This window comes from Manduca sexta, chromosome 20 (genome assembly GCF_014839805.1).
Source record: "Manduca sexta isolate Smith_Timp_Sample1 chromosome 20, JHU_Msex_v1.0, whole genome shotgun sequence".
NCBI lineage: Eukaryota > Metazoa > Arthropoda > Insecta > Lepidoptera > Sphingidae > Manduca > Manduca sexta.
This window is the reverse complement of record NC_051134.1, coordinates 8778930-8804360: the sequence shown is the minus strand read 5'-3', so window position 1 is coordinate 8804360 and position 25431 is coordinate 8778930. Positions and strand designations below refer to the sequence as shown.

Here is a 25431-nt window from a genome sequence, read left to right as displayed (position 1 = left end):
CTAGACCTAGTGTATTATCCGTAAAAAGTTTAGTAACCGTATGCAGTGTTCTCTGATAAATAGCTTCCCACTGGAGTGCCGGTCCACAGCAATGTTTCACGCCACGCTCGTTACGTTACCCGAGCACCTCGCAAAAGAATTAACTCCTGAGTTTTGACACTTATTACTCACTCGAGATGCACTTTTTGTGAGGATTTATGCTATAGTCGCTTTGAATTTTAGATCTGGATGTAATTTTATTTGGTCTGGCATTTTGTACTTAATAATTTATATTAGTGTTTTGAGGTAAAAAATGAAGTAATTTATGTGGTAAGGTGTATTATGTATATTATACAGGGTTATTTAGATATTGCGTTACTAAATGAAACTACATACTCGTCTTCACCTTTGCTGACATTGTGCCAAAAATCATCCTTTAAAAACGAATAATTTCGCGAAAAATCTTGGTTTTAGTTTTCTGATTTTTTTATCACTTTGAAGTTTAATGCGAATATATTGTGTAGGTGAGTGTATTTCTGACTGAAAGTATGATGTTACCACTGCAACAAATTCTCTTAGAGTAGTAGTGGAGCTTTAGGGCGCTTAAATTAAAATTACTTTTTATTATAATTTATTTTGTTCGAAACATACACTTTTTTATTTTACACCTACGACTCTAGTAACTTATTGTAAAGTGTTATTTCCAAGTAGATAAGTATGTGGTTTCATTTAGTAACGTGATGTCAAAATGACCCTGTATATGAAGAAGTCAGCATTACCAGGTTTGACTACGAAGCGGTAATTGTCTCACGGAACTCCGACGAGGAGTTGCAAGTTTATTTCAATTGACACATTATTTACCTGTAATAGAAAATATTAAAGCAGGTATAAGTCGTGTATGGTGTTGGGTTTTCCTGCTGAGTATCAGCCCGGAGTCTGGAATATGTGCCCGATGTGGTGATAGGCTCGCCCCCTATCACATTATGGGACGGAACACACTTAGAGAAAAGTGGGTGCTCTAGTTTTATCTCTGCCTATCTTCATGGAGATAAAGGCGTGATGTATGTTTCACTTACATATATTTCCTAATTAATATAATTTTGTCTTTAGTATTGGAATTAATCAAGGTTTTAACACCCATTCTGTTGCATAAAATATCCAAGTACTTTTAAAAAGAAACACGGTAAAAACAAAATATTTCAACGTTTTTCCAAGAAATTTTCTTAACGATTAAACACATCATAACTTTAATCCCCTTGCTTCACATATCATCACCCCTGTACTAGGGGTTCATAAATCCAGGGTACCTGCGAGCGCCCATAAACAGCGCACCACTACGTCACAATGATCGAGAGCGCCATCACACTCGTAAAGCTATGAATTTATAGCGAAAACAGGGCATTATCTAAGAAGGTGAGACACTACTGTTTGCTTAGAAAGATTTGTGAAGTACTTGGACCTATTTTAAAATGTTTAGGATGTTTCTTATTGTGTTATACTGTATGTGAACCGTTATATTGAAGGTGCGATTTCCAGGTTGGGTAAATAATATTATTAAGATTTGTTTTTCGAAAAAATTCGTCTTTCCTTCGATTTGACATTTTGTTAGCTTACTATAACAAAGTTCTAGGTTTATTTTAATTTATTGTGGAAAAATTAAATGGAATTTTTATGTTACTAAAAATTTGAAAATAAATAATTTGTAATTAAGTACTTATTGGAATATTTTATTGAAAAAGATACAAAAACATGTGTTATATAATATAAGTTGCGCAGAAAATGTAATAAAAAACCTTGTTATAGTGAGTAAGGGATTTGTACCCCACATGATGACGCCCTCTGGCCAGATGGCGGGACGACTTACAAAAGAGGGCCGGCAGCGACTGGATGCATAAAGCAACAGACCGGGCTCTATGGTGTACCTTGGGAGACGCCTATGTCCAACAATGGACTGCAACGGACTGATGATGATGATGACGGTGACGAGCTCACCTGTTACATCATCCTAGGATGGATATTTACATCATGGGATGGATATACGCTCGGCGAACATAAATTTCCTGTCTTTTCTAAGGCATCGAGATGAAACCAGACTAAACATCGTTCAGCCGAATCTCTTCATTATTCCAATCAAGATCAACTAAGTAATCATTTTCTTCCTTTCTTTATTTTTTTTTGTCGCTAAAAACCGCTTACATATCAAAATATTTTTTTTTAAATCGAATCTATACCCACAGATGTTTAACCGCTCAACTCTCACCAACATAATACGAGTAAAGCTTTTATCAAAACATGACAAGTTTAACAATAGCGCTCGTCTGGGTTTCTTGTGGGAGCAGGTGTTACATATTGCACCCGTCGGGAGGTGGAAAAACTAGTTGGCGAGTCCTGGACAGGGTAAACTTGTCCCCTGGCTTACGGATGGGATGTTTAGTTAACGAGTTTTGATGTTGTATTTTTGTTTGACTAATACTTAGGAAATAGTATTTTTTTTACCAATATTTAATTAACTGATAATCAAATCAATTTAAACATTTTTTAGTATTTTGATGGAAAATTTTGGTCTTATATACCTAATATTATTATAAGAATATTATCATTGTGAAGTATCGCTTGCATCGTGAGGAAACCTGCATTCCCGAGAAGTTTTCAATAGGAGTTTTGAGGACAACTTCACTTAAGTGAAGCCCACCAATTTGCTGAGAGCAGCAGTAGAGGAGGCCCGTGCCCAGCAGTGGGACAGTATATAATACAGGCTTGATACGTATTATTATTATACTCAATATAATTGGAATTTTCTATCTCAAATACTCACTGTCACCAACTAAGGGTGGAATGTGAAAAACAACCCCATTTTTGTAAAACCATCATTACGCAGATTCAGTACGTAGAGTCGAAGATGTTCTTTTGTAGAGTCACGCGTCGCATGTGTCGGCGTGTCAAAGGGCACCTTTGATCTGCCGCCGTTACACTAATGCACTTGTAATTGGCGCTTGTTAGGGACCTACTGATCTGAGGTCTTAAATAAGGTCTATAATAGGTTACATAATTGATGATGCTACAATTCACACAATAGGTTACATAATTGATAGGTATGTGACATCTATTTGCTAGTAATACTGCATTTAAAATTCTTAAAGAATAAGAGATAATTGACTGCAATTTGTCAATGTCAATTATAATGTCAGTGTCAGTGCTTTTATAAATATTTATATTATTACAAAGAGGAAAAGTTTGTTAGTCTGTTTTTAGAGGCTGATCTCTGGAACTATTGAACCGATTTAGAAAATTCCTTCACTAATTGGAAGCTACATTGCTCAAAGTCATATATGCTATGTTTTATCCTGGAAAAACATTATCGCGCGAGCGGAACTGCGGGCAAAAGTTATAATAAAACGGTAGAGTTTGTTCATATGTTAGTGTGTGACGTAAACATAGATGAATGGATTGTTATCACAATTCTTGTACTGCAATAAATATATTGTAAGGCAGTGGCGAAGGTTCCATAGAACCCAATTCATGTCGGCTTTCCTTTCGTCATCATCATTATTATTTCAGCCGAGAATCGTCCATTGCTGGACATAGGCCTCCTCCATTGAGCGCCACAGGGACCGGTTCTGGGCCGCCTTCATCCATCGGACTCCGGCGACCCTCACCAGGTCGTCGGTTCATCTCGTGGGGGGCCTACGCTGTGTCTCCTGGTTCGTGGTCGCCACTCCAAAACTTTTCCTTTCGTAATTGATGTAAAATCAAATTACCATTAGAACGATTTCCAGACTGCATTTATGTATATTATTACTACATATAAGTTGTGTCAGGTTCTCAAAATTTCACCCTACGCCACTGTTGTAGAGAATATGGACTATAAATAAGGAATATAATAAATAATAACGTATAAAAACGCGAACGAAGCACAGGGACAGCTAGTATACATAAATTACAGTATAAATAATCTTTATTTCTCGATAATGATAAAATTCGACGATAGACTGACCGCTGACGAATAAATCAGTGAATAAATATGCATTAGAAACTTTGGGAGCGTCGAGAGTCGTCCGTCATTTCGTAAACGCCATAAAGCACGCAAACCACAAATACAGACGTTTATGTATGCTGCACACATCGTGTTGCCGCGTCCAATGGAGGCTCCATTACCGCACGTCATCCGAGTTTATTAATATTAATTTATTTTTTTATTTTAGCATGGTAAAGAATTCTGGACGTTTAAGTACAATAAAGCAAAACATATCCTATCATTGCATGGTAAAATATATTTTGTATTCGTCCGCATAGAGACCATTGTATGCAGGTTTAAAATACGCCATAGTGGTTGAATATATATTATGCACTTAAACATACATTGAATTTTATATAAATCATTTTTAATTTTAACATTAGGTTTTATTTTCTGGTAGTGAACACTCGGAAAGAAGCTCAATCATTATTTGCGACTAGATAAGTCATAAATCCTTACCAAAAAACACCGAACCCTACCTGGGATGATTCGCGAGGCTATTGAAATTTAAAAAAATCGGAACGCAAAAGACTAGTTGCCAGACTTTTAGACACTGACCTCATTCTGCGTAAATCAGATTAAAAAAAATATTGTACAATGTAGGTGGATATTTTAACTTTAACTTTTCGAACGACAAACACCTAAATCCCCCTGGGATTATGAATGCAGTCTTTGAAACGTTGGGAGTAAATTATAATATAATGAACCGTGATAAAATCTGAAATAAAGTTATATTTCAATGTATTACATATCGCATTAACATACGAAATCATTGCAAGTTAACAATATATTAGGATTTTTAGTTGTCACAATTTCATTTGTTTATTTTAATTTAAATATTATTTTGATGATATTCTACTAGTTTAATATACATTGTTTAAATTTGTTTTATACAATTAGCATGAAGACTTTACGTTGATTTATATGTTGATTTGAATTTCAATTTACTGCTATGTACTGCTGCTGCTTGCTGTACACTGTGTTGGTGATGAATAAAAAGTCATTTTACAGGCTACAATGTCCTCCAAACCACGGTTGCACATTGCAATGTTAATGTCGGCGGAATATTGGATTTTTCTTCACCTTGCCGTTTTAATGACGGATAAGTACAATGGGAACGTCTACGTATTAACCGATGCTTTTATTTTGACGCTGAAACGTGAGGCGCGACATTCCCGCGGTGTCAAGGTGAGCGTGTCAGTGTGCTCATCAATATGCTTCGTGGACCTTATGTTATTAGACATTAGTCTAATTTTGTGATTCGTTTATAAATATCGGTGTCTCAAGTTGTTTAATACTGTCAGTATGTTGTGGAAATGTTTGGATGTTTATTAAAAAATGTAGGTGTCGTAAATTAATATTATGAACAGAAAATATTTTATTGTTTGTTTGTTATGGATAAACTCAAAAACTACTCGATTGATTTTGAAAATACTTTCACTAATATGAAGCTATATGACCCCAGAGTACTTGTGGCTATTTGTTATACCAGGAATGGGCATTAAAACGGGCGAAACCGCGAGCAAAAGTGACGCCTCGCGTGAGTATGCGCAATATTTTATTAAAAAGTCAATACTTTAATCGGTTTTATTGTATCTTAAATGTTAGATATATACTTAAAGATAACGACATATAAGATCCATTTTATAGACAAAATCCTTAGAAAAAACTAATAATTCAAAAGTGAATCCATAATAATGTATATGGCTTCCAAAGATGACCTATGACCGGTTGAAAAGAGCTAGTGATGAATTATTAATGAGGTTTACTACTGTACTACTTCATTGCCATTTCCACTATCTAAATACAACCGGAACTTATTCTTTTTTTTGGTCTCGCGGAGAAAGTGCCTTATTACTACCGCCCAGCCTTCGTGGGGGGCGACTGAGCGGTTATGCTGGGGTAATCGTGCCTTGCGGCCCGGCTTTGAGCCGCCTGGGTTTGATGGTGACCTTCGGGCGACCGCCGAGCCGAGTCCCTAACCCTATATACAACTTAAACCTATGCACGGCCTACCAGCTAAAACTCCGCGGCGGCCCTCTTCGGCGCATTTGGGACGGCTGCAGGCTTCCTCTAACGTTGAAGTATCTAAGTCTGCGGCCGCAGCCACCCCTGCGCGGTGCCGCCTTGCGGCCAGTCTCCTATGGGGGCGCACCGAAGGACGCCCACGGCGTCTACGGCAGTGTGACAGCTCCCTGCTGCCCGCCGACGACCCCCTTCGTGGCCCCTATTAGTCGCCTCTTACGACAGGCAGGGGATACCGTGGTGGAATTCTCCAAACGCCCCCATTCCACAGGGCGGAAACCGGAACTTAAACCTGCTCTTTTAGTAGATACCATGTGTGCGACAGTCTCTTGAAAGAGCACATGTATAGTACTTGACAGTAAATGCACAAATGTGCTTTAAAAATAATATGGGCAAGCGACAAATCACTGACACGCTTTTAACAGGTCTCTCTGGAAATTTTTAGAGGAGGCCTATGTTTAAAAGTGGACTTCTTTTACTGGTGGTAAGTCTCTCATATGTGAGAATCCGCCTGGGCAGATACTACCGCAATTTCTATTTCTGCCACCAAGCAGCAGTGTGTAGTTACTGTTGTGTTCTAGTTTGGAGGACATTGTAGCCAGCGTAACTACTGGACATAACTGGACATAATGACAATCTCATGTCTCAGGATGGCTAGTGCAGTGGAATACCAAAATATACTTTGTAATTCAAGTTGTTGGATGGTGTTTTTACTTATTATGGGCGGTCGTATCGCTCACCATCAGGCGAACGGCAAGCTCGTCTTGTCATGCAAAGAAATAAAAAAAACTTCGTGGGGCTTATGATTAAGCGAAAAAATTCACAGAACATTTCAATACAAGATAATCAATATGTTTGTGTTTTCAAACACATGTATGAAATAACTAGATGGATTGCAACTTGTAACTGGACGCGGCCTAGAAAGGCCGCGCGGAGGCGTTGAGCTTTACCGAAGATTATGAAATTATACTTGTGTCGGATCCGTAGTGGCAGATGCAACCGCTATGTTATGCCAACAATATTTTCGAAATGTGGAGCAATAAACATAAGTTCGAATAAAACTAATACAAAATACAGATGACTGACTTGACTAATTATTTCTTGTAAAACTTTTGACATATTGAATAAATTTTGACGATAACGTATTTTTTATATGGGCTCAACAAAGTGACGCCACTGCACCTGGTGGTAAGTGGAGTGGGGTCCAAGAATGTCGACTGATGGGAAATGATTACCCTTGGCAGTTGACACAATTATGCTGGCTTGTTAGAACTGGAAATACATTGGAACACGACACACTTACATGGGCCATTATGGAGGGTTTTAATACCTTGTGTACGGTGGTCGCTATCCAGGCGGATATAAAATATATCCCTACCACCAGCAAATTAAGTTATTATTTATATTTCAAGGAGATAGAAACACTACAAGACTCGCCAACATAATCCATCCACACAGATCAAGCATTATTTTGATTAAACATAATGTAGAAAATGTTAATATTATTACGAAGATTATCATCGTGTCAGGGTAAGCATACTGCACTAGCATGTCAACACGAACAAAAAGTTCTGAATTACGAACAATATTCTCAACAGTGCCCAACATTCGCACAAAAAACAACTATAAATCACGACGCATTGTAATTACACACGTCTAGCGACACGTCAGTAATCAAATTACGTTGAATTACATAAGATTGTCTCGAGGGATATTAAATTCCAGTCACAAAGCTATGGAGTTCATTATTCATTTGACGTTTCGACATTGCTGACGAAACGCGGCATTATGAGAGCGACGCAGTGCAAATGCCAGTGTGATTAGTCCACACGTTTGATTGGTATTGGATGTAGATTATGGGTAAATATACAATATAGATAGTGGTATTGTTTTTATTGACATCGAAGGTTACCAAAGTCATTTATGATCAGTTCTGTTGATCAGACCCGAAGAACTGCAAACTAGTATGCTGTGGAATATGGATTTTTAGGAGAACTAGGATCTCAGGGCCCGTACTGTTTTATGAAACCACTAAAGGCGAAAAGAGCGCCTATGCTTTTCTTATTTTTTATGAAACGTGTGACATGGAGGGAGTTGAACAGAGATTACGGCAGCAATATTTATTATTTTTTAATAAATTATACATATGTTTACGTAACCACAGGAGTTAGTGTTTTGCTTCCTTTTGCTGACAACCCTCTTTCTGGATCAAACTTCACTGACTATCAGCTGCAGTTGGGGCGCTTTACTGTGTCTGTTAAAAAAAATACACTATAATAGCCATCATATGAGACACTGACATTCTGGCCTCTTCATGCTGTAGACAGAATTGGCTACAGTGTTACCAACAATTGCCTCAGGAGTTGTTCAATCTTCGTCTTCCTCATTCTATTTTATGTGCATTGACTTTTGACTTGTATTTACATACCGTGTGACGAAACCATTTTGATTTCGATTCGTATGATTCGTTTCGGCATTTTGGTGTGAAATTGCGTTTATTTTAAATGAATTTGTGGGTGATGAGAATAAAGAATTTATTACTACATATTGAACGCTTTAATGTTATATGGTAATTAAACTGTTACTAAATTAACTCATCAAACAACCCGCCAATAAAACATTAATTAGTAATTAATTAGATATTAACGGTTTCATTATAATGGTTTGACTGCCTCGGTGGCTTAGTTAGGCGTACGCGGTACTAGTACGACTACTGCAATGAGGTCTTGGATTCGAATCCCAGGTCGGCTTAATAATAATTGTGGGATTTCCATCTTAAAAATTATGCAGTCGCAGCCCGGAATCAGGAAGATGGCGGTTTGATACCCCCGTACCTCGAAAAGCACGTAAAGCTGTCGGTCCTGCGCCTGATCTCTCTCCGGTCATGTCGGATCGCCGTCTCACCGGACTATGAGAGTGAAGAAAGAGGTAGTGCAACTGTGTATTGTGCACACTTTGTGCACTATAATACCTTCTGCTTATCTGGTTGATCTCCGTTGATATCTGCCGTCGTAGTCGACATCAGTTAGGAAGGATTCATTCAATTATCATCATAATGTTTTTATATTGTGCTATCCACATTGTAATAGTGCGAATTGAGCTGTATAGGTATTGCGTCAAGAATTCAGATTAAGGAATAAAGACATTCAATAATATAATTAAATAGCCTTTTGCAAAGCTAGTACGAAGTGGCGGTAGCGTAGTTGGATGGGGACCGGATTGCCGAGACCGCAGGTTCAAATTCCAAGGGCACACATCTCTGATCGATGATTATTATAAAATGATGTGTGTATTCTTTAACGGTGAAGGAATAAACATCGTCAGGAAACATGCATAACTGTTTTCTTCTAATTCTCTATAGGTATTATGAGGGTGTGTGAAATTTATCAATCCGCATTGGCCAGCGTGGTGGACTAAGGCCTAATCCCTCTCAGTAGTAGAGAAGGCCCGTGCTCAGCAGTGGGCAAGTATATAATACAGGGCTGATATTATATATTATACTAGCTTTTGCCCGCGGCTCCGCCCGCGTTATAAAGTTTTTCGGGCTAAAGTTTTCCGTTATAAAAGTCACGCTATATATTTTCCCGGGAGCCTATGTTCTTCCCAGGGTCTCAAACTGTCTCCGTACCCAATTTTATCCTAATACGTTGGGTAGTTTTTAAGTTTAACACGTTCGGGCAGACCGATGCAGCGGGGGACTTTGTTTTATGATATATTTTTGTAGAACTTTTAAAGAGAAACAATCCCGTCATACATTATTGTTGCATAACTTTAACCGTTTACGCAGCGCACGCAACAGAAGCTCTCAAAACTAATAAATTGTCCCCGTTTTTGCATCATGTTTCATTACTGCTCCGCTCCTATTGGTCATAGCGTGACGATATATAACCTATAGCACTCCAGGAACAAAGGGCTATCCAACACAAAAATATTTTTTCAGTTCGAACCGGTAGTTCCTGAGATCAGCGATTACTGCTCCGCTCCTATTAGGCATAACGTGATGATATATATAGCCTATAGCATTCCAGGAACAAAGGGCTATCCAACACAAAAAGAATTATTCAGTTCAAACTCCTAGTTTCTGAGATTAGCCATTACTGCTCTGCTCCTGTTGGTCATAGCGTGATGATATATAGCCTATAGCACTTCACGAACAAAGGACTATCCAATACAAAATGTTTTTTTTAGTTCGAACCGGTAGTACCTGAGATTAGCCATTACTGCTTTGCTCCTATTGGGTATAGCGTGATGATATATAGCCTATAGCACTCCACGAACAAAAGGCTATCCAACGCAAAAAGGATTTTTCAGTTTGGATCGGTAGTTCCTGAGATTAGCCATTACTGCTCCGCTCCTATTGGGTATAGCGTGATGATATATAGCCTATAGCACTTCAAGAACAAAGGGCTATCCAACGCAAAAAGAATTTTTCAGTTCGGACCGGTAGTTCCTGAGATTAGGCATTACTGCTCCGCTCCTATTGGGTATAGCGTGATGATATATAGCCTATAGCACTCCACGAACATAGGGCTATCCAACGCAAAAAGAATTTTTCAGTTTGGACCGGTAGTTCCTGAGATTAGCGCGTTCAAACAAACAAACAAACAAACAAACTCTTCAGCTTTATATAATAGTAAGTAAGTAAGTATAGATTAAGATTGTGCCGCTATCGTGCAATTAGTTATTATGTCGTCAAATAGAGTAGATTAAAGTAAATTTATCGATGGTCTTAATAATTTACCCGATTGAAGATTAAGTCGTTTATAGACCTCAAAATCTAAATATTTAAGAATGGTGTTTAATTGTTATTTGTAAACGTATAGAAATTCCTAAGCTTAGTATTTTAGTAATAACATCACTTAAAGTTTATTTGTAGAAATTCTCTCTGTACGTTTTGCATAATACATTGCCTTTCAAACATACAATGTGTCGATATTTCTTAGATGCAAATATGCCCTTTAGTAAAGTGTTTTAATACTTCGTTATGTCTTAATGTTACTACTTATTCATTTCTGATAGATGATGTAATTATAGAAATTAGGCATGTGGTAAACTGTTTCCGAAATTGAACACTGAGAGTAGCCATTGCACGTAAGAGAATTAAAAAATATAATCATAATAATATTATCAAAATGTATTATTATTTTCTTCTAGAGTCTATATTATTATTTTTGCATAAGCCAATCATTACACCTTTACTGAAGCATCATGGTGAACTTCAAAAACCTTCGAAATCTTTATTTTATTTATTACAAAAAACAAACGTAAGTATAACTACTATAATAGCGATATGATGTAATATCTCGTTTTCGAGAGTCTGTGTATTTTTAAGGATGACTGTGTCTTGCAATTTTATGCAGTGTAGTTATTATTGTATAATGGCAGTGACGGCCATCATAACTACTAGCTCGTCTTATCATAAAAAAATACTAATCAGGTGCATTTACACATAAGGTCACTTCCTGAATTCGCTGATTAATGTTCGAACGTGTCAAGGCCGTATAAATATAGCTTGTTAGAGTTGTTCTATCACTTGCTGGGGATGGACTTGGTTTGAGGGTCGGGGGTCATAAAATATCGGGGAGTGAATACACGGAACATACAACACGTGTGTCATTTATAATAAGATAAAAACCATTTCTTTTTTGTTTCTATAGATCGTAATCGATTACTATGTTACGACTTTATCTACCGTATAGGTCGACTATGCAAGGCTAATAACTGTCATATAAAATCTGGAATGAAGGACTCCTTTGTGTTCTATTTCGTTCGTTCGTTTCGCCATTGTTATTATTAGAAGATCGAAATTTCCTTTACTGGTTTCCAATCCTTATGACTTGTCAACACGTGTCCCTTCCATAATAAACAACTACTATATACATTAATTATATTATGCACATGTAATTTATTATTTAGGTATTTATTTATTTATATCCACATACAACTATGTATTTTACAGGTAATACCCAATACTATAGCGTTGTACAATAGTTATTATAAATGTTTATTATTACTTACTATTAAATAAGCGGCCGATGTGATCCGTCAAAGAGCATGAAAATATATCAATCTGGTTGGACAAAGTATTGAGCAGACGCAGCGCGCGCGTCAATGGTGTATGCCGAAATAAGTTAGTGCGGGCTTGCTGCACCGAAAACAGTGGCGGTCGCCAACAGAGTAGCCGAGAAAGAAGAGGTCTCCGAGAACAGTGGTTAGCAGATCGAACAAACCAAAACTCCAACATTAAACCTGTATGCAATACACAACTAAAATGAATTGGCGAAGTAATAAACAGAATTATCAGTCACATAGATCTCCGCATCGTAAAACGAGATTCTGTCGTTGTAGAAGGCATTTTGATAGATTTAATATACGTCCTATAAATTATTGTTCATTAATTTTATTCATTTATACAATGATAATAATATTTTAATCCACGACGCGAAAAGGGGGATGTTTGTGTGTGCCTTCGTAGTTCTCAATCGAATAAAACAATTACAATGCGTGTTTTGTTCGAAATTTTAAAAAAAGTAGAATTAATTTAAATTGGATTTAGAATTAATATTTAAATTATTTACAAATACCAATAGAACAATTTTTTTTTATATCGAGGGTTATTACACCCTACAACCGTTCCAAATCCGCCCCACATTCCTGGTGTTAAGTGGTACGTTCGTAATTGTTCAGTATGCAAAAAAACCAGCCGTGTCGACGAGTTTGTACCAATAGTGAAGATGTGGCTCGACCTTTCACACGGGTTGGTCAATACACGGCTTACCTAAACTATTGGCTTAATTGGTATGTCATTGCACCACATGACCCGAAACTAAGTACCATAGATTTATCTATAATTACATGTAACAAATATGTCATATAGTTTAGATGTTAATTGTTCGAGACATGTTTTGTCTGTCTGCAATTAAGTAAGTATTATGAGATTTAACATTTGTCTTGATAATTAACTTAGGCAAGATTGTTGTACAGTAATATATTATTTATTTATTTAACTTTTTACTGTACAATCAAGTCTTATGGAAAAGTAAATATACAATAGAGATTATGAACAAACAGAAAGTACAAATAGCAGTCGATAATTTTATGTTATTCAAAATGTGGCGTAAAAACAATTATCTTAATCAATTTCAAAATTTTTTTTCATTTCATTTCATTTCATAAAGATACAATATTGGAATGATGACGTCACTAGAAATGCGGTGCGGTTATAAGAAAGAGATAGCGAGTGGGTCACGCTAGCTTATATTAATATTTGGAATATAAATTGCCGCTATAAATTATTAATTTTGTTACTTTTTTCACGTAAGTATAGACATGGAATATAATATAAAATGTATAATATATAAAACTAAACAAAAACCTTATTTAAAATATCGGTATAGCTTTGGATTCTGCGCAGGCACAGGCGTGGTATTGTCAAGCGACCCACGCCTCACATACAGTTGTAGAAAAGATGCATTTTGTCAATTATATTAATGTTTCAACTGTCTAAATTTGGAGATATTGGCCAAGGTGAGGTAGTGGCTGAATAAATGTTATTATAATTTAGTGGGCGGTATCTTTATAAGCTCGATATTTGTGTGCCTATCCTTTGGGTTAAGAACTTCTACTCACTCTGATGTTCGCTTAGTTCAGGCGAGGGGCCCACCTGATTTAAAAAAAATCACTAAAACTATACATCTTTTCAAAAAACGCTCGTGCTGTGCCAACCCTATAAGAATAAAAGCTTTGGGTTAATTGTGAATAATTTTTATTAATATATGTTGATTTATTACGTTTTTTGGTAATTAGATGATCAATGTATTAACCTTGTGACCCGAGGTACCATTATTAATACGTCTAAGTAGGCAGTATAAACAAACAGTGTTGGAAATGAGTGACACTGCTCTAAGGTAAAGGGTTCGAATCCCCGGCCGAAGAAAGTGATATTGGGTTTGTCTATTCAATATCAATTAAGAGACTGGAATTTGTCGCTGATATAGCAGTAGATATTACGCTATAATTAGACAATTGAAAAATAGATGCTATAAATATCATATTATACGAATTCCTGTCTAAAGGTCTGTTACATTGAGTGAACTTCGATAGTCTATAAAAATAGTAAAAGAACTGTCGCCAGCCAAAAATAAACTTTAAAGACTACTAATTTACTTATTCACAATTTTATGACCGTCTACTTTTTTATTTAAGTATCGCGATGACTTATTGCGCATTGAATGACGATTGCGTGCGTAAGTAGCGTCTCTCTTCCTTCGGGTATAAAAGGTGTGAGTGGGTGTTTTTGTAGAGTTAAATGCATGTTATTTAATATTTACATAATTGATTGATGATTCCTTCCTAAGCGAATTTCGGTCACAGCAGCGAATCCTAACGGAGATCAGAGAAGTATGCAGGAGATATTATAGTGCACAATAATGTGCGCAATACACAAGCACTTCTGTTTCTTCACTCTCAAGACGGCAATCTGACATGACCGGAGAGAGGTCAGGCGCAGGACTAACGGCTTTATGTGCTTTCTGAGGCACGGGGGTAACAAACCACTAACTTCCTGAATTTAAGTTGCGACTGAGTAATTTTTAAGATGGAAAAATCCACTAACATATTTTGGTCCGAGCCAGGATTTGAACCCAGGACCTCAGCAAGCTAGTCGTATATAGATAACATTTACATGTATTATTAGATAAGTTCTCACGACTCTCGTGTCAAGCTTCTGTGGTTTAGTTCATTAGGCGGACGCGAAAACTTTTTATATTCATGTAGATTCGATTTCTTAGAATATTTTTTTGGTGTATAACTTCGATTATATAGAACTTGTTAAGTATTTTATTGACTTTTGAAGGTAACTTTACTAATTACATTACTGTGATGCCAGGTTTAAAGGAAAGGAATAAGTTAGTTTATTTTGTGATTACCTATTTATTGTATATTGAGGTAATTCAAAAACATTTTTTTTTATTGCTTTGAATGACGAGACGAGTTTGCCGTCCGACTGATGGTAAGCGATACGATCGCCAATAAACTGTAGAAATACTATCCAACACCTTAAATTACGAATAATTGTTTGGTATTCCACTGCGCTCGCCATTCTGAGACATGAGATGTTGAGTCTTATTATGTCCAGTAGTTACACTGGCTAGTAGTGAGATCTGAGCTAAATAATACATAATTGTTTTCTCAGGGGCCAGGAGAAATGCTTTCAAAAATATTAATATTCATACCTGCCTCTATACTACTACAATGTGGGTACAAACAAACATGACAGATTATATTAAAACATGCTGCAGATATAAAAATATTTATTATTTTTGGGCAACACATTAACAGCGTTTACACGATGCCATTTTGTCAAAAGGCCTTAGTAATTTGCACAAGCTTGCTATATCCACGTACGTTCGTCCTATAAGCTGTTTAAAGGTACCGAGAGGTCAGTTAAGTTTACTACTAAGTTATGGTTATTAGTGAATGTTGCCGAGATAATCCTAAACCGTTTAATGCGTATGTTATTCAACTTATTATAATATTTAAGAAGGCCTTGAATGACCTTTTAGATGTTCAAAATAATATTACTAAGCTCATATATGATATTTCGAATTATGCTGTTATGACGCTTGGTGGAGTAGTTGTATTGTGTGTGCGGTACTATGGCCGCGCTGAGGTCTCGGGTTCGACGTCCAGGGCGTGTAGTGTTTTGAATTTTTCAGCTTAGTACCAGCGCAGACTCAAGAAGGAGTATGGCATTTCGTACATAAATATATATTGAAAAAAAGTATCTATGTGTTTAGTGTATAAGAGGGTTTATAGTGTGTTATTCTACCAGACAATAGTTTGGCTAATTTAATAAATCAGGAAAAAGCATTGTTTCCGTCCGGGATCTAACCGGGGGCCTTCTGCGTGTTAGGCAGATGTGATAACCGCTACACCACGGAAACTATATACGTGCCTCTCCTAAAGTAAACTACACAATATGAAATTGTAAGGAAGAAGATTGAAATTATAGAAAAAACAAATGAAGGAAGTTTGTAACAAAACGAAATGTTTCCGCCCGGGATCAAACCGGGGGCCTTCTGCGTGTTAGGCAGATGTGATAACCGCTACACCACGGAAACTATATACGTACTTTTCTAAAAAGCTTACGTTACTTATTAGTTAAACAATAATAATATTCCTCTTGCCTACAATCAGCGCTTAAAATCAGGTATTCGAATATAAACGCCTGAATTGTTATCGGAGCTACTTGATACTTAATTTAAACTAGGCTTTGGTCGTGGTTTCGTCCGTTTAAAGTGCGCTTTATATAGAACGCAGCTTAGTCAGTGATGCAGCAGACTTTCTATTAGTGATAGAATTTTCACAGTTATACCAGTAGTTTAAGTTGCAGAGCATATTTAGCTGCATCTGTACTTAAAAACTTTATCTCTCTATAATGTATATTCTATTATATAAATCTGAAGAGTTTGTTTGTTTGAATTCCAGGAAAATATATAGCGCGACTATGATCCCGGAAAACTCAGTCACGCGGGCCAAGCCGCGAGCAAAAGCTAGTATACTATATAGATTGAGATTAATAAAAATATCGTATTTGTGAGCTCTAGAACCTATCATTAATCCAGGGTATCATATTAGTGATAACTACTTTAAATAAATCGAATGCAGGACCTCTCAGATCGCAACCTTGATGCGTTGACATGGTTATTACAAATAATTTGCATGTAAAGCCTTTCTGATGACTGTAAAGCTAATAAAACACATTGTATTGTGAAACCGCCCTGTATAAGACTTGTTCAGGTATGTGCTTATTTCAGGGTTGCCACTCGGAAGAAAAATAGTTAAGGATAGGTAATAAAACTCAATCAAATGAATTTGAAATAAAATAAAGAAGATTAACATTTCTATGATTGCTGTACTCTAGCTCTACTTAAGGAACTTGCTACTCGTAGGAAATATGTTGTATCCAGAGTAGCTATCGGACATAATAAGACTTAACATCTCAAACCTCAGGATGGCGAGCGCAGTAGAATATCATAGAATACTTTTTAATTGAAGGTGTTAGACCGTGTTTCTACTGTTTATGGGCGGTCGTATCGCTTGCCATCAGGCGAACGGTAAGCTCGTCTCGTCATTCAAAGCAATAAAAAAATACATTAGAATAAAATAAGTGGGAATAAAAATGATTTTTGTTTTATTATTATGATTACGAACAGCTAGTTCTACCTGATGATAAATTAATATCGCTGTTGTAAAGCTACATAAAGCTCGCCTCTTGTCTTCAAGGGCGTCTTGTTTTATATATTATTTTGGGAATACAAAGTGACAGAATATATCAAAATTTTTTGGTAGTCGCATATCCAGATCGATTAGTAAACATACAACCAATGCAAATGAAATCTGGCAATCGTGAAGAAATATTGATACATTCGTTTCGTTGGACGATTTAATAAAACATTTAGTAGATGTGCTAACACAAAAAAAAAACAAATTAAAGGAGCTAATTTAAATGACGTTTGAAATAAATTCTACTTATTTAATGTTGCCACACCTAAGACCATTTTTGGTGTGAAGCGCAGCCCTGGCGCCTCCTTGTCCATATTAGGAAAGAGGTCGCGCATTGTTTATGATTCTTCGTTGAATATTTGGCCAAATTGGACGACACCAAGATCGTATTGTAGTAAAATCAATGTGTCAATTTGTTCATGAGACACTAGCTTATACACGCGACTGTGTTCGCGTAATCGTCCTTCTCGCGGTAACTGGACTGTCTGTAGATCCCTAGTTCGAGGCTTCGTCTGGATAAGAACGACTAAAATGTCTATATATGCCACGAAGCAGCAGTGTGCATGTCAGTGTAATTACTGGGCTTTGTGAGGCTTGATATCTTATGTCTCAGTGTGATGAGTGGAGCGGAGTGAAGTGCCACGTAGTTGTAATTTAAGATGTTGGATGGCGTTTCTACTGTTTATGGGCGGTAGTATCGCTTAGAATCAGGCGAGCGGCATGCTTGATTCGTCATTATGTTGCAATAAACACATATATTACATTACTTTATTAGTAGTCTTGTATCTGCTAACGACATTCGTCAAGACCTTTCGAACATATAAACAGACAAACATGTTAATATTAGGTTTACGTAAGAATTATCAAGAGGTTGTGATAAAGTTCCTAGTTTAAAATAACAGAAAAATAGGAAAATCTCATTTATTTGTAGTTTTTATTGTAATCAATTATTTAAATTTCATGAATGGAATTCGTCAGATACCCATTATCATGTATTTGAAAAAGGAAATAATTATTTTAATCATATTTAATTTTTCTACAATGCGTACAACTGTATATTTCGTTTGAATTTACAATTTCACACACAAATACTTCGTTACAAGCTTTTCATTTCGTGTTTGATATTTAATCATTGTTTTATTTTTTATTAATGTCGCTACTATAGCATAAATTTTACATTATTTTCCACGTATTTCCCCTCGTAGATTATAAAAACAAATATTTTTTGTACCTTTATGTTTGACCGAACACAATTTATAATGACCACAAATTTAACAGTTTTTTTGTTTGTTATAAAATATGCAAAATAGAGTTTTTGTGGCTAGGACCGGAGATGGTGATGCAATGTGTTGATATTATCTACAGACCAGGATTTGCGAGATTCCAAACCGGCCGGCATAATTGTTTCGACTGGCAAGGGATAATCATCGTTTGGACCGTAGGATGAATTCTGGAAGATAAAGGCTTAGGTAGGGTAGTAGTACCATCAGCTGCAATATAGTCGCTTTGGTATGTCTGTAAAAAATATCGCTTCAACAAATAATGAATTCTTAGAAGGGCATATACCATGATATATTTTTTATTTATATATTTTTTTTATTTATTATACACAGGAACATCAAGAGTTTACGCATGCAATTAATATTGGTTCAGTTTTCTTAGTATAGTATGATGTATATAGTAGTATAGTATAGTATAATATGATAGATTTTTTTGGAGTTTACTGCTTATTAATCGATTTCCATATAAGACCCTCGGTATAGAAATATTGTAAGGAGTTCAATTAATATAAGCAGTAACTTAAAAGCGTCTTTCTGTGCATATACCTTGCGCACCATTCACTTTGAGTTTATATTTCTATCGATCAGAATGTTACTAACATAAAAGATTTTATTTACGAGACATTATCTATACATATTATAAAACAAAGTCCCCTTTTCTGTCTGAATATTATCGATTTTCTCAAAATCTACTGAACGGATTTTTATGATATTTGGTATGGAGATAGTTTAAGACCCTGGGAAGGTTATAGGCTACTAATAGGCTACAATAGGCTATTTTATATCCCGGGAAAATATATAGCAAATGGTAAGTGGAGTGGGGTCCAATAGAATGTCAACTAACGAGAGATGATTACCCCTCGATAGTCGTCGCAATTATGCTGGCCTATTGGAACCGGATATATACAGGAAACGGAACGCGACACACTTACCTTGGCACTATGGCGGGTTTTAACACCTTGCATAAAAAAATTATACCACCAGCAAAAATAATATATTGATATAACATTTGTATCTCTCTCTTATATCGGTCTTTGTTAATTCGCAGATTAAAGGAAAACCGCAATAGTATTTCAGCGAACACCTTGAACCGAGAACCATGGTATTTAAAACTAATCATACAACATAACCAGTTATGCGTGGGAAAATAACCTGAGTTTACTACGTAATTATCTATTTATATACAACTTTTTTTTATTATATAGAGGACAAACGATCATACGGTTCATCTGATGGTAAGTGATTACCGAGGCATATGAATATCTGCAATATGTGCATAGAGATGTGTTGCCTGCCTCTTAGATGGGAGTTCGCTCTTTCTAGAAGGTCGTATCTGGAAATGCTGCTGACAGGAAAGACAACCTCATGCTTTTGTTTTAATAATAATATTTGGTTTCTGTCCTTTTTATATTTGTATTTTTTGTATTTCGTGTGTGTGCAATAAAGAGTTTTTGTATTGTATAGTTAGTTATACACCGGATATTAGGGCCAAATTTTTGTTCCAAAAGTTATTATCAATTAGTAATAAGTCGCTGTCTTATTTGAAATGACCGTGTGAAACATGTCACAGCGTCCTTAGATATTAATACAAAAGTAATATATTTACAGAAAATATGCTAATATTCGCATTAAAAACGTGCAAATCATGATATGGAAAAATATGAAGTATATTACATTAGTGTTTTGCTATTTCACGGTAGATTTAGTAACCATCGCATGAACGCAAATTTTTTGTATGACAATCTTCCCGATGCCGACTCTATATAATCTTAAAACTCTTTGGCTGGTGGCAATGGGCTTGATCGTTGTTTAGTACGCAGTATTTTTTTTTAAACTAAACTAGCATAAATGTATACTCACGGATACGTTGTTTTACGGTTTTAGCTTTACTTCTAGTCTTATTTTAAGATAGATGTGGAATTTAGATTATAGGAAATATAAATGCAAATGTATTCGAGACGTTGTTGGCTAAACTTTATGTTGTTTTTATTTTATAAATTCCATGAAAACAAAATATTATAACAAAAGTTTTGCGAGTGACCTATAAGGATAGCTAACAAAAATAATAATCTACATTCTGCCGGATTTAGACTGGGTCTAGGTTTTCAGCATACGTATGTCATCTCTCGTGCCCAAGACTACGTTGATTTGGGGTCAAATCAATTAAAAGGACAAATATATTTTTTGTTTTTACATACCGTAGTGGTATTTATATACTATAGCTTTTACCCGTGCCTCTGCCCGCGTTAGTAAAAATATCAAGAATAGATATTTCCCGGGTTAAAAAGTAGCATAACACTCTGGAATAATGTAGCTACCTTATGGCGTAAAATTCAAAATTATTATTTTGGGTAGTTCCTGAGATAGCGCGTTCAAATAAACAAACTCCTCAGCTTTATAATATTAGTATAGATTACGTGTTGCACGCGGCAAGTCCCACACACAAGACCTCTCCGGGTACAAGAAACAGTGTACTTTTCCAGGTTTAAACATCATTATCATTTCAGCCGGGAATCGTCCACTGCTGGACACAAGCCTCCCCCATTGAGCGCTTTAGGGACCGGTTCTGGGCCGTCCTCATCCATCGGACTCCGGCGACCCTCACCAGGTCGTCGGTCTATCGTATCGTGGGGGGCCTGTCTGTGCTGCTTCTTCCGGTTTGTGGTCGTCACTTCAGAACTTTTCCGGGATTAAAACAGCCAGTTTGTTATTTGAGGACATGGTGTATCTGAGTACATTTAAAACCATTGTTGCTGTGTTTTCCATCTTAAAGGCAGTCAGTCGCAGCTCGGAATCAGGAAGGCGGCGGTGTAATACCCCCGTACCCAGAAAAGTACGTATTTTATATAGAAAATTGAACATCATGAAACGGAATCACCAGGCACCAGTTAATACCCTGAACCACTGTTCATTTACCACGACTGTTCAGTTATCAAAAAAAAAACTGCATTTTGCTGAACTATAGTCGAAACCACGAGCCATATTTTGAACTTTAATTCTAGTAATCGAATGAATCCTAAGTCAATTGATTCTATAATAACGGACCTTTGACCTGCACTGACCTCATCAGAGTAAAGAACATTAAATTAATTTACAATAAGTACATGGCTTCACAAGATTGATATTTGGGGGGCCATTATAACCTAATTCTATAACTTTTGTATCATAATGATGTTGGGTCTTATTATCTGAAAAATCTATTGATGCTTTGAATAAATTATAAAGATTATGTTAATGGCTATTTTTAGACTGCTTTGGTGGCCTAATTGTATTGCATGCTCGGTACGGTAGTGCTCTGAGATCTTGGGTTCGAATCGCGGGTCAGGCAAATAATATTTGGGTTTTCTGCTCAGTATCAGCCCGGAGTCTGGAATTTGTGTCCGATATGGTGATAGGCTCGCCCCCTATTACATTATGGGACGGAAAACGCTTGGTTAAAAATGGATGCCCTGGTTGCAACTCTGTAAACCCCTTTGGGGATAAATGCGTGATATGTGTGTGTGTGCTATTTTTAGCGATTATAGTATGAGTTGTCTTAGCTCGCAGCTTCGTCCAGAAAAGTATTCTAGGAGAATAACCCCTAACTAAACTAACTGTGTTTATAATTTATATTAAACCTTTTTTATATGGACAAAGGTTTATTTTTCAGTATAAGGTTTTTAGAAAGACATGAATGTAGTTTCCGTGGTGTAGCGGCTATCACATCTGCCTAACACGCAGAAGGCCCCCGGTTCGATCCCGGGCGGAAACATTTCGTTTTGCTACAAACTTCTTTCATTTGTTTTTTCTATAATTTCAGTCTTCTTCCTTACAATTTCATATTGTGTAGTTTACTTTAGGAGAGGCACGTATATAGTTTCCGTGGTGTAGCGGTTATCACATCTGCCTAACACGCAGAAGGCCCCCGGTTCGATCCCGGGCGGAAACATTTCGTTTTGCTACAAACTCTTTTCATTTTGTTTCTTTTATATTTTTAGTATTTGTCCTTTAAGTTTTATCTTGTGTAATATAGTTTTAGAAAGGAACACATATAGTTTTCGTGGTGTAGCGGTTATCACATCTGCCTAACACGCAGAAGGCCCCCGGTTCGATCCCGGGCGGAAACATTTTGTTTATACGAATGATATATAAATATTTGGACACACTAATTACTACACACTGAAGGACGACTGACCGATCGACCGAAGACCGACGACATTCGTAGGATCGCCGATGCACACTGGATGAGAAGAGCGGAAAACCGAGCATCGTGGCGTGCTCTAGGGGAGGCCTTTGTTCAGCAGTGGACAGTTGTAGGCTGATGAGATGAGATGAGAAGGGCAGAAAATCAGGTATAAGTAATTTTTATGTTACGGCCTCAACTCCACGGTATAATTAGAGTAATGTAGTTCAAATGCTGTGACAAGCTGCTGTGTCACAAGTTTTGGTTGTTGTCAACTCTTTCCTGATCTTTAGGACTGACTGATGATTTACCTACAAAGTCTTAAGCTTGCACCTACATTATTTGTAGGGTTAAGAAACGAACCCACGCTCTTTTACAGCTCACCACTGACACTATGAAGGTTGGTATATCCGTAGTATATTAAATACTGACCAATCGCTCCCAATATTACAACATTCCTAAGATAATATAAAGGTGATGTGTTTTGTCCTACAATTTAAATATTGAACAATTGCCCCCAATATTACACAACGTTTCTAAGTTAATATTGTAAAGGTCCACACGATTAGTAAATACGATCGCGTGACGATTATTTACAAATCGTACGATATCGTAACGATGGTCGGATCACAGTGCCGGCATATTGCAAACCCTATTGTTATAGAAAGAAGTAGTACAATCCACTTATTTTATCCAGTAAATATTCCTATACGTTCATTCAAAATTGTGAGGGAATTGGTTGACAGGAATTAATAAGTGTCAGGCTATCGTGATGAGAAACGGCATAATCTTCAATTTTCTGTTGCTTGGAGCAGTAGGTCAGTGAATGAAGATGAGTGTTATTAGACTGGCTTCTGCTCGCGGCTTTGCCCGATCATTAGTCATCGGGATAAGTATTCTATATAACCAGGATGCGATTTTTTTAAATAATATATCGCTGACTACATATAAATAAATTGAACCTTCAGCTTTTTAATAACAATACAGACTGTATGCTATACATTGTACTAGTTGGCAAAGGATCTTAGACGTTTATTTCAATGACAAATCTAGACTTCCTATTTAAAGGCGCATCTCGGCTCAAGGTCGCAGGTTATATTCCGATCACGTACCAAATGCTTCGTGTAGATTTATATTTATGTAGGAAACTTGTATTTTACGCAGATCCTTAGGCATTGTTATAAGGAGAATTATAAATGCTTGAGCCATTGTACTATTCTAGTCTGAGATGAGTTTTTTATTGAATCTAGTGTTTGCCCATGGGTGTAGTAGGGGGGGGGGGGCTGAAGGGGGCAGAGAGGGCTTCAATCCCTTCCCTCACCCTACGTAAAGTTTGTTCAACAACTTATCGGTTTTAGACTTTTTAAATGTGATAAACTGCATTTTATTTTTAAATATGAATATTATACAATAAAAAAAATTTATTGTTTTATTTTTTAAACCTCCCGATACTGAAACCTAGCTATACCTGTGTAATAACCAACAATCTAAAACAATGTAAGAAAATTGTTTGGTGATATAAAAGCAAGTAATGGAACATTGCTTGGATTTTAAACTAAAATAATTTAGTTTGCTATCTCATCTGTTTATTTTCCTATTGTCTCGATTATTATGTTAAGATACTGACTGATCACTTTTTATTTTACATTTAGCATTTTTTATTCAGCAGCGATAGCCTAGTTGGGTGTGGAAGGGACTGCCAAGACGAATGTCCGCAGGTTCAAATCCAAAGGGCACATACCTCAGACTTTTCTAAAATCATGTGTGTATTCTTTGAGAATTTATTGTTCGCTTTAACGGTGAAGGAAAACATCGTGAGGAAACCTGCACATCAGAGAAGTTCTCTATAGGAATTTCGAAGGTGTGTGAAGTCTATCAATCCGCACTAGGCCAGCGTGCTGGACTAAGGCCTAATCCCTCTCAGTAGTAGAGGAGGCCCGTGCTCAGTAGTGGGCAAGTATATAATACAGGGCTGATATTATTATTATTATTTTCTATTCAAATATGGCGACGAAACTACGCAATTTTTCATTTCTCTCAAGTACCACTGTGGCCCAACATTAGTTAGCCAACTGAGCCACATGTTGGCAATATTGGTCAACCACACTCGACCTCCGCACTTTGTGCCACATACAATTATATAATTAGTGTTATTTGTATGTAAATATCAATGTATTATGTCGCAGTCACGAGTTAAGACACTCCCATTGGAATATTAGGAGATTGTGTGTTTGGATGCGATGTTTCCATGTTACAATGTTGGCAGTTGTGACCAATTTGTTTATTCCAAGGGTTTTGGGCTATTTGGAATTGATTTACTTAAGGCCCACCTACATTAGACAAAAAAATAATAAAATTACAATTTTAAGTACTAGTCTACTCACTCAATACAAGTGTGAATCAGCATTGGTATTAAATATAGTTAAAAATTACCGATTGTATTTATTGAAACTTGCTATGGAGATAGTTTAAGGCCCTGGGAAGTACATAGGTTTTATCCCGGGAAAATTTATAGTGGGACTTTAATTACAAAAAAGCTTTCACGGGGACAAAGTCGCAAGCAAAAGCTAGTTAAAAATAAATAAAAAAATTGTTATTACAAAACATACAAAAATTACATAATAGTACCAAATTGAATTTTTCTGGAATAAAAAATCCAGTTTATGTGTGTTAATCCGGGACAT

General features: G+C 36.4%; 5 non-coding genes across 5 annotated transcripts; 3 read left to right on the top strand and 2 right to left on the bottom strand.

The window, feature by feature from the left end:
- Positions 1-15890: 15890 nt before the first annotated feature.
- On the bottom strand, positions 15891-15963 carry Trnav-aac. The gene has a single exon. It is a non-coding gene; the product is annotated as a tRNA-Val (tRNA).
- Positions 15964-16067: 104 nt separating this feature from the next.
- Trnav-aac lies at positions 16068-16140 on the bottom strand. The gene has a single exon. It is a non-coding gene; the product is annotated as a tRNA-Val (tRNA).
- A 6123-nt stretch (positions 16141-22263) lies between these two features.
- Trnav-aac lies at positions 22264-22336 on the top strand. The gene has a single exon. It is a non-coding gene; the product is annotated as a tRNA-Val (tRNA).
- Positions 22337-22440: 104 nt separating this feature from the next.
- Positions 22441-22513, top strand: Trnav-aac. The gene has a single exon. It is a non-coding gene; the product is annotated as a tRNA-Val (tRNA).
- Positions 22514-22618: 105 nt separating this feature from the next.
- On the top strand, positions 22619-22691 carry Trnav-aac. Its single transcript has one exon. It is a non-coding gene; the product is annotated as a tRNA-Val (tRNA).
- Positions 22692-25431: the final 2740 nt, after the last annotated feature.